Source organism: Triticum dicoccoides, chromosome 2A (assembly GCF_002162155.2).
Source record: "Triticum dicoccoides isolate Atlit2015 ecotype Zavitan chromosome 2A, WEW_v2.0, whole genome shotgun sequence".
Taxonomy (NCBI): domain Eukaryota; kingdom Viridiplantae; phylum Streptophyta; class Magnoliopsida; order Poales; family Poaceae; genus Triticum; species Triticum dicoccoides.
This window is the reverse complement of record NC_041382.1, coordinates 112831159-112850135: the sequence shown is the minus strand read 5'-3', so window position 1 is coordinate 112850135 and position 18977 is coordinate 112831159. Positions and strand designations below refer to the sequence as shown.

At 45.3% G+C, this 18977-nt stretch overlaps 1 pseudogene; it reads left to right on the top strand.

Moving 5' to 3' along the window:
- LOC119357721 overlaps nt 1-16206 on the top strand; it is a 76224-nt pseudogene extending 60018 nt beyond the window's left edge.
- Nucleotides 16207-18977: the final 2771 nt, after the last annotated feature.

Below are 18977 nucleotides of genomic sequence, written 5' to 3'. Positions count from 1 at the left end.
AGATATGCAAGAGGCAAAGAAATCTATGAAAGAAAAAGGTATTGAAGCTGAAGACGTTAAGAATTTACCGCCTATTGAAGAGATACATGGTCTTAATATACCGCCTGTTGAAGAAACATATGATCTCAATTCTTTATTTATTGAAGAACCTCCTGACCCCGATATCCCGACATAGGTAGTAAAGGTAAATTCTCTCTATATATATGATAAAGCTGAAGTTCCTCCTACTAAAATGGCTAGTCAATGCTTGGATGAGTTTGATAACTTTATGTTTAAGCAAGAAGACTTCAATGCTTATTTTGGTAGACAATTAAAATAAAATGCTTATATGATTAGACGCTTGGGTGATTATATGGCTAATATTAAAGGTGAACTTAAACTTGTTAGCAAACATGCTTCTATAGTTACCACTCAAGTAGAACAAGTACTTAAGGCTCAAAAAGAAGTGCTTGATGAAATGAATAGTAAGAAAAATGATTATGATGTTAGAGTGGCTACTAGAACTGGTAGAATGACTCAGGAACCTTTGTATCCTGAAGGCCACCCTAAGAGAATCAAGCAAGATTCTCAAAGAAATAATATTAATGTTCCTAGTTCTTCTAAAAAGAAGAAGAAGAAAAATGATAGAACTGTGCAAACTTCTAGTGAACCTATTGCTGAACCACCTGATAATCCAAATGATATCTCTATGTCTGATGCTGAAACACAATCTGGTAATGAACATGAACCTAATGAAAACATTAATAGTGATGTTCATGATGATGCTCAACCTAGTAATGACAATGATGTAGAAATTGAACCTGCTGTTGATCTTGATAACCCACAATCAAAGAATCAACATTATGATAAAAGAGACTTTGTTGCTAGGAAACATGGTAAAGAAAGGGAACCTTGGGTTCAGAAACCCATGCCTTTTCCTCCGAAACCATCCAAGAAAAAGGATGATGAGGATTTTGAGCGCTTGGCTGAAATGATTAGGCCTATCTTTTTGCGTATGCGATTAACTGATGTGCTCAAAACAAATTCTTATGCTAAATATATGAAGGATATCATTACTAATAAAAGAAAGATATGGAAGCTGAGATTTCCACTTTTAAGGGTGGAATACCAAAGAAACTTGGAGATCCCGGAGTACCTACTATACCTTGCTCCATTAAAATAAATTATATTAAAACTACTTTATGTGATCTTGGAGCCGGTGTTAGTGTTATGCCTTTCTCTTTATATCGTAGACTTGACTTGAATAAGCTCACACCTACTGAAATATCTTTGCAAATGGCTGATAAATCAACTGCTATACCTGTCGGTATCTGTGAGGATGTGCTTGTTGTGGTTGCAAACGTTACTATTTCAACGGACTTTGTTATTCTTGATATTCCCGAGGATGATAGTATGTCTATTATTCTTGGAAGACCTTTTCTTAATAATGTAGGTGCTGTTATTGATTGCAACAAAGGCAATGTCACTTTTCATGTTAATGGTAATGAGCATACGGTACACTTTCCGAGGAAACAACCTCAAGTTCATAGTATCAACTCCATTGGAAAAATTCCATTGATTATAATTGGAGGTTTTGAATTTCCTCTTCCTACTGTCAAGAAGAAATATGATATAGTTATTATTGGGGATGTGCATATCCCCGTTGAGGTAACCTAGTGTTATTCGAAATTTCTCCGGTTTCATGTTAATCGGAATGAGTTTGTTAACAAGACTTGATCAACCTTGTTAGTGGATTCTTTTTGATGAGCATGAGATGGATGAAACTAGAAGCACAAACTTCTGTACCCTCTCTATACTTTCTGTTAATTAGTAGAAATAAAGTAAAAATAGTATTTTTCAGTCTATTTCCTGGCTTATCCGTGCAACATAAAAATATCCCGAAAATAAAAGTCCTCAGAATGACATGCTAATTTAATATGATTTTTTCGGAATATTTGAGGATTTATTGTGCAAAAATTACCGCGGGAGGAGCTGCCACCTGCCCACGAGGGTGGTGGGCGCCCCCCCCTCTAGGGCGCGCCCCCTGCCTTGTGGGCCCACGGTAGCCCTCCTCCACTTATCCCAGCACCCATCTTCTTCCTCTGTCTCACACAAACCCGAAAAACCAACTCAAGCACGAGTTCTAGCCACTTTTGCTGTGATTTTCGATCTCCTTGCTCAAAGCACCTCTCGCAAAACTGCTTGGGGAGATTGTTCCTTGGTATGTGACTCCTCCATTGGTCCAATTAGTTTTTGTTCTAGTGCTTTATTCTTTGCAAATTTGTGCTACATAGGTGACCATGTTCTTGAGCTTGCATGTCAAATTTATATGGTTCCAAGTAGTTCTAATGCTTGATTTAGGCTCTAGGCACGTGTAGGAGTAGTTGCTATCAGTTTTATTGAAGTTGGTTCACTTTTGTTTGAAGTTACTTAAAATTTCAGATTATTTCAGAAAAATAATGAGGAGATTTTTGAGGGGCTCATCGAGCCAAAGCTCGAAGGAAAAGGCACAGAAGCCTAAGTATAATTTGCCGCGCACCGCGGAGATTCGGGCGTGTGAATGGCCTTCTGATGATTTCTTGAGAGCAGCTGGTATCTATGAAGATGTTCATGAATTGGCTCACAATGCAGGCCTCACCGCTTTCCTCCACGACCAATGCGATCAGTATCTCTTACTCACAAATAACTTTGTGCAAAACTTTCATTTTCATTCTAGGAACTCACCACCTGCGGTGGAGTTTCATTTATATGATGAGCATAAGGAGATGTCACTTTATGATTTTTGTCAGATTTGTTTAGTCCCTTTTGAGGGCAAGACATAAGAACCACATCATGATGATGTGGTTGGGTTTATTGATACTATCGCTGTAGGAGAAACTAGGAAGGTTTCTGATGCACGAATCACTAGCATACATTTCCCTGTTTTACGTTACTTTGCATTATTTGCTAGTCGTTGTTTAATTGGACGCGGAAACTGTGGAAACCTTAGTATCCCTGATATAATTATTCTGCTCCACGGTTTATACGGTGATAACACTTTTAGTATGGGCGGTATTATTGCTAGACGGTTAAGTATGAACCGTACCAAAGGCCCCATCTTTGGAGGCATCTATGCTACACGCCTAGCAGTACATTTTAACATACCTATTAGGCAAGCTGAGAAGGAAGAAAAGATGCTGCCCCGTGTTTATCTAGATCATAAAAGTATGGTGGCACATGATTTTATTGTTAAGAATAGGGCAGGAGAGCTTAAGTATCAATTGTTCTTTAACAAACATCATCCTGAGACTATTATCCTGCCTGCTCCTTCTTTGTTTGATTTGACTGTAGGCATGTACCTTGTTCTGTTGACGGCTATTCATGCCTACCGGAACCCTACACCAGCCGAGGAGCCAGAACCGGAACCACAATTTGATCCTTCGCAGCAGTCTAACTATCAGTGGGATCCGGAGATGATTGCCAGCCAGTGGCAATCGTAGCCTTCTTCTTCCTCATCACAGTACGACCCCGACAACTATTATTATGGATATCCGCCAGGCCAGCCGTGGCCATAGACCAACTTAGGCCAAAAGCCTAAGCTTGGGGGAGTACGTATTTCTCACTGACATTACATTTATGTTCACACACACACACTCATTACTAGATGTCGGTGCTCATACTTTTTCACTGCAATATCCATGCTAGTTTATTTACTTTTTCCTGCTTTCTTCCTGTGTGTTTGTTAAACCTTAAGAAAAACCAAAAAATTAGTAGTAGTTTATTTTTCTGTTGTAGTAGTAATAATTAAAAAGAAACCCCAAAAATATTTCCCGTCCTTCTTTTGCTTGTTGGGAGCTTTCCCGTGTAAATAGTTTTATTTCTTTTCTTTTCTTTGGGGGTCAGTAGGAGAAGACCATAATTAAATTGTTGAAGTGGCTCTTATATGCATTATTGTTGATTTAATCAAGAGCCCATATTGCCTTGTCTTCTCCTGTTTATTAAATGCTCGCAGATTCCAGCTTAGTCCAATGCACGTGCACTCTTATTATTATTCACACCGTTCGGTCGTGCAAGTGAAAGGCAATTATGATGATATATGATGGGCTGATTGAGATGAGAAAAGCTGGTATGAACTCGACCTCTTTTGTTTTTGTAAATATGATGAGTCCCTCGTTCTTGATTCAGCTTATTATGAATAAACATGTTTGCAATGACAATTAGAGATCGTAGTTGCTTGTGCCATGCTTGATTAGCTATGAGTTATAATGATTTACCTTGTGTGCCAACATGCTATTGAGATGGTTATGATGTGGTATGATGGGGTGGTATCCTCCTTTGAATGATTTAAGTGACTTGACTTGGCACATGTTCACGCATGTAGTTGAAACAAATCAACATAGCCTTCATGATATTTATGTTCATGGTGGATTATATCCTACTCATGCTTGCATCCAATGTTTATTTATTTTAATGCATGTACATGGCTGTTGTCGCTCTCTAGTTGGTCGCTTCCCAGTCTTTTGCTAGCCTTCACTTGTACTAAGCGGGAATACTGCTTGCGCATCCAATCCATTAAACCCCAAAGTTATTCCAGATGAGTCCACTATAACTTCCTATATGTGGTATCTACCTGCCGTTCCAAGTAAATTTGTATGTGCCAAACTCTAGACCTTCAAACAAACATTCTGTTTTGTATGCTCGAATAGCTCATGTATCAACCAAGGCTGTCCTTATCTTCCATGTTAGGCGGGTTATTATCAAGAGGAGTGGACTCCGCTCCTCACTCACGAGAAAATGGCTGGTCACCGGGATGCCCAGTCCCATGCTTTATGCAAACTAAATCAAAATTAATTGCAAACAAAACTCCCCCTGGGACCTGATGTATGTTGGAGGCACTTGTTGTTTCGAGCAAGCCATGGATTGATGCTTGTTGGTGGAGGGGGAGTATAAACTTTACCATTCTGTTCGGAACCACCTATAATGTGTTTAGCATGGAAGATATCGCCATCTCTTAGTTGTTAAGTTGACAATGAAAGTATACCACTCAAAATACAATTTATCTCTATTTCAAAACAAAGCTTTGGCACCTCTACAAATCCCTGCTTCCCTCTGCGAAGGGCCTATCCATTTACTTTTATGTTGAGTCATCACCCTCTTATTAAAAAGCACTAGCTGGAGAGCACAACCGTCATTTGCATTCATCATTGTTAATTTATATTGGGTATGACTATGATTGGATCTCTTTTACCATGAATTACAATGTCTAGTCAGTCCTTGATCTTTAAAGGTGCTCTGCATTTATGTTTTGCGGTCTCAGAAAGGGCTAGCGAGATACCATCTTGTTATATCATATTATGATTGTTTTGAGAAAGTGTTGTCATCCGAGATGTATTATTATGACTTGCTAGTTGATTATGCTATTGATATGAGTAATTATGAGACCTGAGTATTATTGCAAATGTGGTTAGTTATGATCTATGCTGAAAACTTGAATGCTGGCTTGACATAGTTACAACAACAAGAGCAAACAAAGTTTGTAAAAGTTTTTCTTTCTTTCTTTCTTTCAGTTTGTCAACTGAATTGCTTGAGGGCAAGCAAGGGTTTAAGCTTGGGGAAATTGATACGTCTCCGTCGTATCTACTTTTCCAAACACTTTTGCCTTTGTTTTGGACTCTAACTTGTATGATTTGAATGGAACTAACCCAGACTGACGCTGTTTTTAGCAGAATTGCCATGATGTTGTTTTATGTGCAGAAAACAAATATTCTCGGAATGACCTGAAACTCCACGGAACATCTTAGAAAAAATAATAAAAAAATCCTCGCCAAAGATGAAGACCAGGGGGCCCACACCCTGTCCACGAGGGTGGGGGGCGCGCCCCCCTACCTCGTGGGCCCCCTGGATGCCCTCCGACGCCAACTCCAACTCTATATATTTGCTTTCGGAGAGAAAAAATCAAAGAGAAGAAATCATTGCGTTTTACGATATGCAGCCGCCGCCAAGCCCTAAAACCTCTCGAGAGGGCTGATCTGGAGTCCGTTCAGGGCTTCGGAGAGGGGGATTCGTCGCCGTCGTCATCATCAACCATCCTCCATCACCAATTTCATGATGCTCACCGCCGTGCGTGAGTAATTCCATTGTAGGCTTGCTGGACGGTGATGGGTTGGATGATATTTATCATGTAATCGAGTTAGTTTTGTTAGGGTTTGATCCCTAGTATCCATTATGTTCTGAGTTTGATGTTGCTATGACTTTGCTATGGTTAATGCTTGTCACTAGGGCCCGAGTGCCATGATTTCAGATCTGAACCTATTATGTCTTCATGAATATATGTGAGTTCTTGATTCTATCTTGCAAGTCTATAGTCACCTATTATGTGTTATGATCCGGCAACCCCGAAGTGACAATAATCGGGACCACTCCCGGTGATGACCATAGTTTGAGGAGTTCATGTATTCACTATGTGCTAATGCTTTGTTCCGGTTCTCTATTAAAAGGAGGCCTTAATATCCCTTAGTTTCCGATAGGACCCCGCTGCCACGGGAGGGTAGGACAAAAGATGTCATGCAAGTTCCTTTGCATAAGCACGTATGACTATATACGGAATACATGCCTATATTTCATTGATGAATTGGAGCTAGTTCTGTGTCACCCTATGTTATGACTGTTACATGATGAACGGCATCCGGCATAATTATCCATCACTGATCCGGTGCCTACGAGTTTTCCATATACTGGTTTACGCTTATTTACTTTCCTGCTACTACTATTACAATCACTACAAAATACCAAAAACATTACTTTTGCTGTTTTTACTTTTGTTGCCGCTACCACCACTATCATATTACTTTGCTACTAAACACTTTGCTGCAGATACTAAGTTTCCAGGTGTGGTTGAATTGACAACTCAGCTGCTAATACTTGAGAATATTCTTTGGCTCCCCTTGTGTCGAATCAATAAATTTGGGTTGAATACTCTACCCTCGAAAGCTGTTGCGAACCCCTATACTTGTGGGTTATCAGCATAATCACTGACAATGGATTGAACTTTGATTCATATGAGTTCAGAGCCTTTTGCGCCTCCAAAGGCACACGAGTTGACTATGCTTCAGTTGCCCATCCCTAGTCGAATGGACAAGCAGAGAGAGCAAATGGCCTGATTCTCAAAGGATTGAAACCCCGACTGATGCGAGACCTCAAGCATGCAGCGGGCGCCTGGGTTGATGAACTTCCATCAGTTCTTTCGGGATTGAGGACACCTCCCAATCGGTCGACTGGCCGAACTCCATTCTTCTTGGTCTATGGAGCTGAAGTTGTTCTACCGAGTGACTTGCTTCATAATGCACCACGAGTCGAGCTCTTCTCTGAAGATGAAGCAGAAAAAGCTCGGCAGGATGCAGTAGACCTCCTAGAGGAGGAAAGAGAGATGGCCTTGATCCGGTCGACCATTCATCAGCAAGACTTGCGTCGATTCCACGCCAGAAATGTGAAAGGTCGAGCCTTCCAAGAGGGAGACTTGGTTCTTCGAGTGGATCAGCAGAAACCACACAAGCTCGCTCCTGCTTGGGAAGGCCCCTTTATTGTCACCAGAGTGCTCCACAATGGAGCATACCACCTTTACAATGTCGAGCATAAGAAGGACGAGCCACGGGCTTGGAATGCGGAGTTGCTCTGCCCCTTTTACACTTAAGTGCTCATTCGAATAAAATGTAATAAGAAATACCTTTGTAATTTGCTTATCAAAGACAAGAGCTTTACAGTCCTCGTAAACGATTGTTGTTGCTTTTATTTGCATATGAAAACCCCCAGTGGGTGACTTAGCTGCGAATCCGTTTCGTCTAAGTTTAAAAGAAAATCCTACCGAGTGGTGAGCAACCCTCCCACTTGGAGGATTAGTCGCGAGCCCGTTTAGCCTAAGTTTAAAAAATCCCACCGAGTGGTGAGCAACCCTTCCACTCGGGGGCTTAGCTGCAGTCCAGTACTCGCCTAAGTTTAAAAAAATCCTATCGAGTGGTGAGCGACCCTCCCACTCGGGGGCTCAGCTGCAGTCCAGTACTCGCCTAAGTTTAAAAAATCCTACCGAGTGGTGAGCAACCCTCCAACTCGGGGGCTTAGCTGCAGTCCAGTACTCTCCTAAGTTTAAAAAATCCTACCGAGTGGTGAGCAACCCTCCCACTCGGGGGCTTAGCTGTAGTCCAGTATTCGCCTAATTTTGTAAAATCCTATTGAGTGGTGAGCAACCCTCCCACTCGGAGGCTTAGCTGCAGTCCAGTACTCGCCTAAGGTTAAAAAATCTTACCGAGTGGTGAGCAATCCTCCCACTCGGGGGCTTAGCTGCAGTCCAGTACTCGCCTAAGTTTAAAAAATCTGTCCTTATCCGCAAGGACGACGAGGTGCAGGTCGACTACAACCTTCTCCTTCGGAACTGCGCCACAAATACAACATGCGCTCCATCGACATCCGCAAGGACGACGAGGTGCAGGTCGACTACAACCTTCTCCTTTGGAGCTGCACCACAAATACAACATGCGCTCCATCCCCATCTGCAAGGACGACGAGGTGCAGGTCGACTACAACCTTCTCCTTAGGAGCTGCGCCACAAGTACAATGTACGCTTCATCCCTATCTGCAAGGGCGACGAGGTGCAGGTCGACTGCGACCTTCTTCTCCGAGCTACACCACAAATACAACGTGCGCTCCATCCCCATCCGCAAGGACGACGAGGTGCAGGTCGACTGCAACCTTCTCCTTAGGAGTTGTGCCACAAGTACAATGTACGCTCCATCCCTATCTGCAAGGGCGACGAGGTGCAGGTCGACCGCGACCTTCTTCTCCGAGCTAAGCCACAAATACAACGTGTGCTCCATCCCTGTCCACAGGAACGACGAGGCGCAGGTCGATTGAAGTCTCCACTTCAGGGCTACATCTCAAAGAGTGAATTCCACGCGAAGGTAAATACAAGCATATTCGGAAATAAACCAAGTTCAGATAAATCCTAAAAGTTCCAGGCAACAGATCAAAAGTATTCGAGCATCAAGCCCGAAGGAGTTTAACGGTTACACAATCACTCGGCATTCTGAGGCAAATAAAGGTGGAGCATAATGTTTTTGGTCACGCGTCAGGAAAAGGACTGGCTGGGTCGCAGAAACTGTCAAGGTCTATCCTGTCTGCAATACGAGTGGCGGCTTCAAGGAAAGTGTCCATGAAGGACTGGAAAGTGTGTCTCTTGGTGTTAGCAACCTTGAGTTCCGCCAGCTTGTCTTCTTTGACGTCTTTGCAGTGCACTCGGACCAGGGACAACGCGACATCAGCGCCACAGCGAGCGGATGACTTCTTCCATTCTTGCACTAGGTCGGGGATTTGATTCAGTCGAGCCATCAGGAACTCAATATCTTGGGACAGTTCCGCCTGAGGCCAGAGTTCAGCATCAACCCGAGTCATCGCCGCTTTCAGGTGGGCAAGATAAGTAAACACGCTATCCATGCGAGATTCCAACCGCAGCACATTCATCGCAACATCATCCTTGACTGGACAGTTTATGGGGTCAGGACCCATCTTGACCCGCCCAGTTTCTGCTTCAAATACTTGACAAAACTCTGCACAGTCGAGTGAATGGTGAGTCGGCGATATAATTAGACTTGACAGTCGACAGAAACAAGTCAGTCAACCATCAGTACCTTCAAGGTTTAAGACCAGCTTTGCAGCAAGCTGGCCTAGATAAGACTCCAACTCACCCTTCTTAACTTTGAGGCTCCCAAGCTCGTCAGTCAGCTTGTCCTTGTCCTTCTTCAGTCACTCGACCTCTCGATTGGCATCAGAAATAGCAGTCTTCAGTTTGGAATTCTCTTCTTCTAGCTTGCCGACTGAAGCAAGCTTCTTGTCGGCAAGCGCAGATTTCTCTCGTGCTTTCTTCTGTGCAGCAGCAAGATCCATATCCTTCTTCTCCAAAGCCTGCTTCATTTTCTCTAAAAAAATAACACTCTTCAGATGGGCTTGGAGTTGACAGTTTTCACTACGTACAGCTGCTCGAGTGGAGTCACTTGGTTAAAAAACGGAAAGGAAAAGTGCCAGCAACAGTAAGATAAACAGTTCATGATCGGTTACCTCCCATGGCAGCTACTTCATCCCGAGCAGTCTTGAGATTCTTTTTGGCCAGTTCCAGATCAAGGTTGAGGCTGATTTGTTGCTGGTTCAGTGTAGAGAGTTGAGCACCGAGATCACAAGATTTCTGCGGCCAACACATAAGACTTGTCAGTCGACTGAAATGAAAGACATCACTGCGACAGCTACTCCAAGACTAAAAAAAGAGAGGTTCAGATTCTCAGACCACAGTCAACTATGGTCTCGGGGACTACACCCAGTGGGTGCACTTAGCGTGCCCCCACTGGTTTTAATTCCACTCGGCATTGTCCGCCCTGCGCGAGTTGTAAAAAAGAAAGTTCAGATTCTCAGACCACAGTCGTCTGCCCGCGGTCAACTATGGTCTCGGGGACTACGCCCAATGGGTGCACTCAGAGTGCCCCCACTAGTTCAAAGATTCATCTTGAGTCGATCCAAAGTGACTTATACAATTTCAAAACAGCCACACCCCCAGTGGGCGATCAGACGAGAAATATGACCAACTAACCTGGACATTGGTTTGCGAAGCAGCTCCGGCGTTGAAGGCCACCTGGCTGGCCTCATGCACCACTTTCATTTGCCCCATCACAAGATTTAACTGAAGAAGAGCTTCCTTGGCCATAGTCGATGGGTCGTCCGGAGTCTGATAGACAGTAAAAAGTGATGCTGGCAGAGCAGTCGAAGCAGCTGCAGAATCTGAAGCATGGAGTTGTATTGGTGCAGCAGAAGTCTGAGCAACTGATCCTGATGGACAACCAGTCGACAGCGGGACAGCGAAGGTGACATTGGTTCAAGCTGGATCTGTCGATTGCTCGACTGCCACCCCAGGCGTCACGGTCGACTGAAGAACCTGGACCTCAGGCGCTTTCCCGCCCAGTTCCTTGTCTTTCCTCGTCCTCCCCCTCAGCGGTACTTCTTCTTCATCATCCAGGAGCACAACAACGTCCCATGGATCTGCAATAAACAGAGAAAGTCGTACGGATAGCTGAAAAACAATCCAGTCGTCCAAATAAATTTGAATCGGGCAGACTTACTGGCTTTGGAGGTAGTTGCGTCATCGGTTTCCTCGTCGACCGGATTCTTGTCAATGTCCATGTCAGTCGCAGCTGAGGTCGGGCTGTAAAGCTTCATCATCCACTCGGTCAGAACAAAAAAGTCGGTCGGAACAAGAAAATACAGGAAGAACATTTACCCAGAAGCAATAGGAACGTCCATTTTGATTCTAGGCAAGGTCTTCTGAGCCTTCGAAGGATTGACCTTGGGCTGTTTGGTGACCTTCTCAGCCAATTCTGGAGTCAGAGACCGAGCGTGTTTTTCAGATGGAGCACTCGACGCCACAGCTTTACCGCGCCTGCCCATGGGATCATGGTGCTGCTTGGTTCGACGTTCAGAACGAGCTGGTGAGTCGGCTACTTCCTCATCGCCCGACTCATCGCTCTCATCTTCATCATCGTCGGCTGGTGACTCCCACTCGCCGCTCTCCTCCGCACTGTCCTCGCCCTCTTGGTCTTGCTCCAGAGCTTGTTCACCATTGGGCATTGAATACATCTCCGTGTAAATCTACAAAACAAGGAGCCAACTGCAAGTCAGTCGGATCAACAAACAGTCGGAAAACACGATTAAAAGCTCAGTTGAAATGGCCAAACCTTGTCTGGTTGGTTTCTATCGCTGAAAGGGTTGACTCTCCTGGCGCCCCTAGGGTTGTCCTTGTTCCCGGTGATAGCCCTCAGCCACTCGGCCACTGTTTTGGCCGCCACCTCCTCCGGATGAACCCGAGCGGTGTCACCAGCCCCGGAGTACATCCACATGGAGTGGTCATGAGCTTGGAGTGGTTGGATGCGCCGACTGAGGAACACCTCTAGTAGATCCATGCCAGTGACACCTTGGTTGATCAACTGAACCACTCTCTCGACGAGCATGCCTGTCTCCGCCTTCTCCGCGGTAGTCACTTTCAACAAAGATGGAGTTTGAACACGATCAAAAGAGAAAGGGGGAAGTCCAGTCGACTGGCCTGGCGTCACGATGTCCTGGCAGTAGAACTAGGTCAACTGCCAGCCCCTGACCGACTCCGGAAGAGTCATCGAGGGAAAGGAACTTCTTTTCCTCTTCTAAATACCCAGACCCCCACACATCTGGATAACATGGGTTTTCTCATTGTTCGAGTTCGCTTTCTTCATTGTTTGGGAAAGGATGGTAAAGATGTGTTTGAAAACACCCCAGTGCGGTCGACACCCCAGGAAATTCTCGCACATGGATACGAACGCGGCAAGATACGTGATGGTGTTGGGAGTAAAATGATGGAGTTGGACCCCAAAGAAATTCAAGAAACCCCGAAAGAAGGGGTGTGGAGGAAGCGAGAAGCCGCCGTCGACATGGGTGGCGAGGAGAACGCACTCACCCGGTCGCGGCTGCGGTTCCGTTTCCCCCTCCGGCAGCCGCGCAGACTCGTGGATGATCAGCCCTAACTCGGACATATCGTCCAAGTCCTGCTTTGAAGCGAAGATCGGATCCAATCTCCTTGGATCCAACCTGGCGGCAGCCCCGAGTGCGATGAAGACCCCCGATTTGTCTTCCTGCTTTTCGCCGCCCCCGTCGCCTTCTTCGCGCGTTCCAGCGCCGCCGTTCTCTCCTTCCCCATGGCGGCAGAGCGGTGGCGTCGAGAGTGGGGAAGCCGGATGGGGTGAAGGAGCAAGAGGAAGAAGAAGGAGAATGGGCATGCACAGTGCTGACGCCCCGGTCTTGCCGCTTTTAAAGGCCCACTTCCGAGTGGCTGACGCGTGGGTCCGGGCGATCCTGTCAAATCCCTCTAACAGTCACGCACGGGATACGTGGCAAAAAGGTGGCGCGGAAAGCGAAATGCCCTGTCTATCCACTTCGCTTACCACGGCACGTTCCGTCTGGCGCGCTCCTACCGAAATTTTGAATCCCGCGAAATCCGGGATCCTCGGCAATTGATCACGCCAAAGATTTCGCATCAAAGATGACACTCGACAGGCGACGTTATAAAAACCAGTCGGTAATTGCTGAATCGATCAAGGCGACTAAAATGAAGCTGAAAGTTCCAACACTGGCCTCCATTCAGAGATGAATTCTTTAGAAAGGCAAGAGTCAAGGCAAGATCAACTTCAACCTTCTTTTCACTCAGACCTCTATCCATTCGGGGGCTAATGATGAGGACATAGACCTGCGGTAGGGTAATAGGCCTGACCTATACGTCCTACCTAAGGTCCTTGCCCTAGAAGCAAATAAGTTCAAGAGTAAAGAAGGTGGACCCAATAAAGGCGTCGAGCGCAATCCACTCGACCCACCATCCACTCGGAGTCTACTTCTTCTTTGAGTCACTCGACTATTCAACCACTCGACCATGTAAAAGACCACTCAACGTACAAGACGATCTAAAGCCGTTCTGCACAGCAACGGTCGGGCATTTACTCGTATATTTAATGATCATTCATAGCACTTTATTACAGACGTTACCTGTAACACTCTCTCTTTATGAACATTGAACCATGTGTAACGGAGGGGAGCTGGGGTCCTGGCGCACTCTATATAAGCCACCCCCCTCCTCTGGGACAAGGGTTCACACCCCCTGTAACTCACACGCATATAATCCAGTCGACCGCCTCCGGGCTCCGAGACATAGGGCTGTTACTTCCTCCGAGAAGGGCCTGAACTCGTAAAACTCGCGTGTACAACTCCTCCATAGCTAGGATCTTGCCTCTACTCTCCTACCCCCCCATTCTACTGTTAGACTTAGAACCACGACAGGCACCGGGTTCGCGGTGAAACTAGAGTGCAACCGGGGCGTCGCCGGCGAGGCGCAGCTGTACCAGGTGTACCAGTGTGTCGACCGCTCAGGGGAGAACCTCATCGACTGCCCGGTTCCGGTGCAGGACTAAGATCCGGTGCCTTTATCAAGTGAAGTCACGTCGCAACTTTACCCTTTCAATCTCCATCCAAAACATATCCAACGGTGTACGTTAGACATAGGTAAAAACTTCAGCAGTTATCAGTTTGGGCGAGGGCGGGCAAGAAATTGGGGGTTCGCGGGCTATAGCGCTACGTCCGGAACACTCGCGTGCCGCCGGAGGAGGAGAGGAGGGGCAGGTCACGCCACCGTCGCTCGGGGAGAGGAGGGGCAGCCGCCGCCGGAGAAGAGGAGGGGCGGGCGCGCCGTCGCTGGGGAGAGGAGGGGCGTGCGCGCTGTCGCTGGGGAGAGGAGGGGCGACCACCGCCGGAGGAGAGGAGGGCCGGCCGCGGCGGAGGAGAAGGTCCATCAATGCATAAGAGGTAATTTACAGGTCCAATTCTATATATTATCCAAGTATTTTTGTGCAGTAGGACAAATTGGTGCTTACCTACACCCTAACAGTTTTGAGAACACTTCTTTGGTTGAAAACTTCAGGGAGTCACTGGAATACATTTTTGTGACAAGTAATTTTGGATGGAGGGAGTATCAAGTACCAGTACCTGCTTGCTCTTGGTTGAGTCATCTAGTGAATATGTTGAGTGCCTGAATACATGGTACCTCAAGACTAGCTAGAACCTGAATATGTAGGACTAGGACCAGTAGGCGTGAGAGAGGAGCAGCCTGTAGGCAAAGGGAACATACCTAGCTGGCTCTAATGCATTTTGTTTTTTGGTTCAGATTTATTTTACTTATTTGAGTAATTTTTAACTGAACTTTTTAGCATACAAATATTGTCACTAACTGAAATTTTTCCAGGCGTGAGTAACTGAAGTCAGCATGAGTGCTCTGCTATGAAAATTGAGAACTCTGTTGTGCCTCACAATTTTCAGTGCTGTGGGATGGCAGAAATTGGTAAGGGAATACCTCAAGTTGGTATGAGGTTCAGAAGTGTACATGAGGCTTGGGCATTTTGGAATGCATATGGGGGTCACACCGGATTTGATGTGAGAAGGAGATACGCAAACAAAAGCAGACTTGATGGTCAGGTTGGTTCATGCAGATTTGTTTGTTCCAATGAGGGTCATTGAAGAAAAGGGCTAACTGAGACAGCGCCAAAGCGTTTTAGAGCTGAAACAAGAACCAATTGCCAAGCTCGTATGTGTTTCCAATTGGATCGAGAGGCCGAAAATTATGAAGTAACTGAGGTTGTGCTTGAACACAACCACTTGCTTCAATTGCCACAAACCCACCACTTGATGATATCCCAAAGAAAGATTTCAGAACGACAAGCTTTTGAAATTGAAACCGCTGATGATTCCGGCATTATGCCACAAGCTGCACATGAGTTTGCTTCTCGTCAAGTTGGTGGACCGATTAACCTTGGATATACTTGCCGTGACCAAAAAATCATTTGCGAACCAAGCGACAGAGGGAGTTGGCTTTTGGACAAGCTGGAAGTATGTTGAAATATTTTCATGAAAAAATTGCTGACAATCCATCATTCCAATATGCACTACAGTTGGATTGTGAGGAGGATATAACCAACATATTCTGGGCTGATGCTAAAATGATCCTTGACTATGCACATTTTGGTGATGTTGTCACTTTTGACACAAATAAAGAGTATAGGCCATTTGGTGTTTTTCTTGGGCTCAATTAGTTCAGAGAAACCACTATTTTTTGTGCTAAGAACAGTATTTTTGGGGGTTGCGATAGTCTCTTTTGGCCTAAATGTATAAGTGAAATGGCCTGCTTTTGTGTAGATGATTACTCAACATTGACACTTATTGCTGTAGCATTCAGACATTATGCGCTGCAGCCTTTTAATATCAAGTTCTACTGGATTTAGTGTCAGCTGCAATTGATTTATTCCACTTTGATTGCATAATGCACTACTGTATACCCAAATTTTGTTTTATAGTCTGCTCATGAGTATCTGCAGTTCTTTATTTTTTGGGTTTCAATCTATTCAAATAAAACTGAGTTCAAGTGCCACTGCATCATTGTTTGCAGCTAGTCTGTATTGATGTTTGCTGCTATGCTGAAAACTGCTAAGTGTTGAGAGCCTTTCCCCTTGTGTGATCTGGACCGTAGGATGTGGATTGGATGGAGATTAGAAGGGTAAAGTTGCAGCGTGACTTCACTTGATAAAGGCACTGGATCTCAGTCCACCGGTGCAGGGCAACTGCAAAGACAGGGTCCAGCCGCCGGCCTTCTGATTAAGTTGAATTCTAGTTCAGAGCTTTATCCATTTACCTTATCACCCTCTAATCCAAACACCTCTTTTGTGTTTGTTATTGGTTCAGTTTTTTTCTTTTGCAGGGTGTTATTGGTTCAGTTTTTTTCTTTTGCAGGGTGTTATTGGTTCAGTTTTTTTTCTTTTCGGGGTGTTATTGCTTCCGTTTAATCGCGTCCATCCTGAGTTCTGGACATCGACGAAAGAAAAAATAAAACAGCCGCACGAATCTTCGTGTAAATCAATGTTATATAATTTAGATGCGCATAACAAGATATATCTAGATGTACTTTGGCAAAACTAGTAAAAGGGTTGGATGTGCTTTGCTGCGCCGTTGGTGTTGTTAAGTTTCTTGGAAAAATAATCACTCTATTTCAACATTATGGTGTATTACATTTTTGAAAATTCAAGCCTTTAAAGTTCAATAAAATTTGTAGACAAATATATCAAAACCCATAATATCAAATCGATATTTTTAAACTCATCATGAAATGAATTTCTATACTTTTTTAATATTGTGGATGTCGATATTTTTGCTCTGAACTTGGTCAAAGTTGGAGAAGTTTGACTTTCTACAAAACTAATACACCTTATATTTTAGAACTGATGGAATATTTAGTTTGGCGGGTATTGGAGATGATAGAGTGTTTTTTATTTTTATGTATAATTTGATGATTTGGTGGATCTTTCGTGGTGTGATTCCAAGTTATCCACTGACCAACGTATATTTATGTAGGGAAATTTCAGTACCGGTGGTCGCATGTACTACTATATTGATGCTACAATATCACATGGTGGCGCTTTCTTTTTCTGGTGATGGGAGGGTGTACGGGATTGATATATTTTTATAGGCCGGATGCTGCTGACTGATTTGAAAAATCATTGGCATGGTCAAAATAGTAAACCAAATCTAAAATTGATTACCTCAATCAAATGAAAAAGATTCAACACGGAACATAATGAATTAAAAGAATTTGAATGGGAGAGATTGAGCAAGTGTTGATCCGGTCAAAATCGATTGACCCAATTCTAAATTGAATACCTCGATTAATTGTGAGGCCATAAAATTAGGAAGCATAATGTATAGTGTAAAATAATTGAATGAGCGAGCTTTGATTAATTGTTAACCCAGTCAAAATTGGATAATCCAATTTTAATTGAAGATCTCAATTGAATGTGAGCTCTTTAAAAATAAAAAAGTGTTATAGAGGATTTTACTATTAATTCCTGATGAAATAAAGACCTATAGTCTTGAGTTCCATTTTGCTCCACAAATTTTGAACGAAGTCAATAGGTGAAACGCGGCATGTCACGGCACTTTGATTGGGATTGGTGTGTCTTTTTGGTGTGGATAATGTTTGTCGGTTAGAGCATCTCCAAACCTCAAAAGCTTTAAAGAAATGCAACAATGTACGCATCCCCACATGTGCTAGTATCACACCCATTTAAAAAACAGATTTCCCTCGCTTTATATTACAAAGCAACCATCACCACAAGTATCCGAGCGAACTGACACAAACACACACCGCCGCGGCACACAACACACACTTAAGGCAAAAAATAAAGGTGTCGGGCACTATCACACCACACCGACGACAACCAAGCAATCTAAAGATGTGCTAAGAAGGACCACTTGGAGACGACGGAGACCTCCACCATCGAGGAGGGTTGAGACGGATAATGACAAAGCAAGGACTCCAGGATGGAGCCTCCCAACAGGGTATAACCATGGATAGCCGCCATCGTCCAATCCGCAGATCAAGTTTTCATCCGGAGCCACACGCAAGGAGTGGGAGCACCGCAACGAAGCCTCCAAGAAGAATATGACGTCCACAGACGCTGCCGCCGTCGCCGGCGGCTAGTACAAGAACTGGCCAGGTGATGTACCCCGGCGCTCACACCCCTGCTCCGTCCACCACCTGCAGTCAAGCCTCCCGCGAATCCATGGATGCCCGCCCGCACCTAAGACATAGGTTCCGCCCCCGAACACCACACATCCATCGCCAGGGCCGCCCCCAACATCCAGACACCCCAAGACCATTCAAAGAGATCAACATTGTACCACAGGGACACCCCCGACCGACGAACCGCATCATATGTCCCGCCTTGAACATCGTCGGAGCTGCGACAACCTGCACACAACTAGGGATAGGGGAGGTGGGGGAGCGGACGCATCCGGACCGGCACACCCCTGTGCCAGTGTCAGGTGGCCTGAGTACGTCGGCGCCGCCCATCCCTCCAGCCAACCTCCCCACTAGACACACCCCTATGCCGCCTCACCTCAGCGGCCGACACAGAACCACACAAAGCCACCGACGTAGATCCGACCACCAGCAAGGAGGACCCCCAAGGACCACCGCGTACCACCAAGAATACTCATTGGGGAGCCCATCTGAGCTGCTGCCCTCATCCAGTCGGCAGAACTCCTAGAGCCCGACCAGCAGGCCCACCTACCACCGCCGCCGCGCCTCCTTCACCAACCAGTCGCGGCCACGGCAGGGACGAACACCCGTAGCTCACGCCGCCTGGGCCTAGATCTGGATGTCCATCGCCGTTGGAGCCCACCGAGCACCACCGCCGCTGCAGCCCTGTTAAGGCATATCTCTCTCGATGTGGTTTTGGTGATTGATGACAACGTGTTTGCGGACTAATCGTGTGCTTTGAGCATTTCAGAGATTCATCCTTGGCACGAGGCGATTTCTTCTCCTCGGAGTGTCATTCAAGACGGTGTGGCTCTTGCTTTTCTCTTTCGGT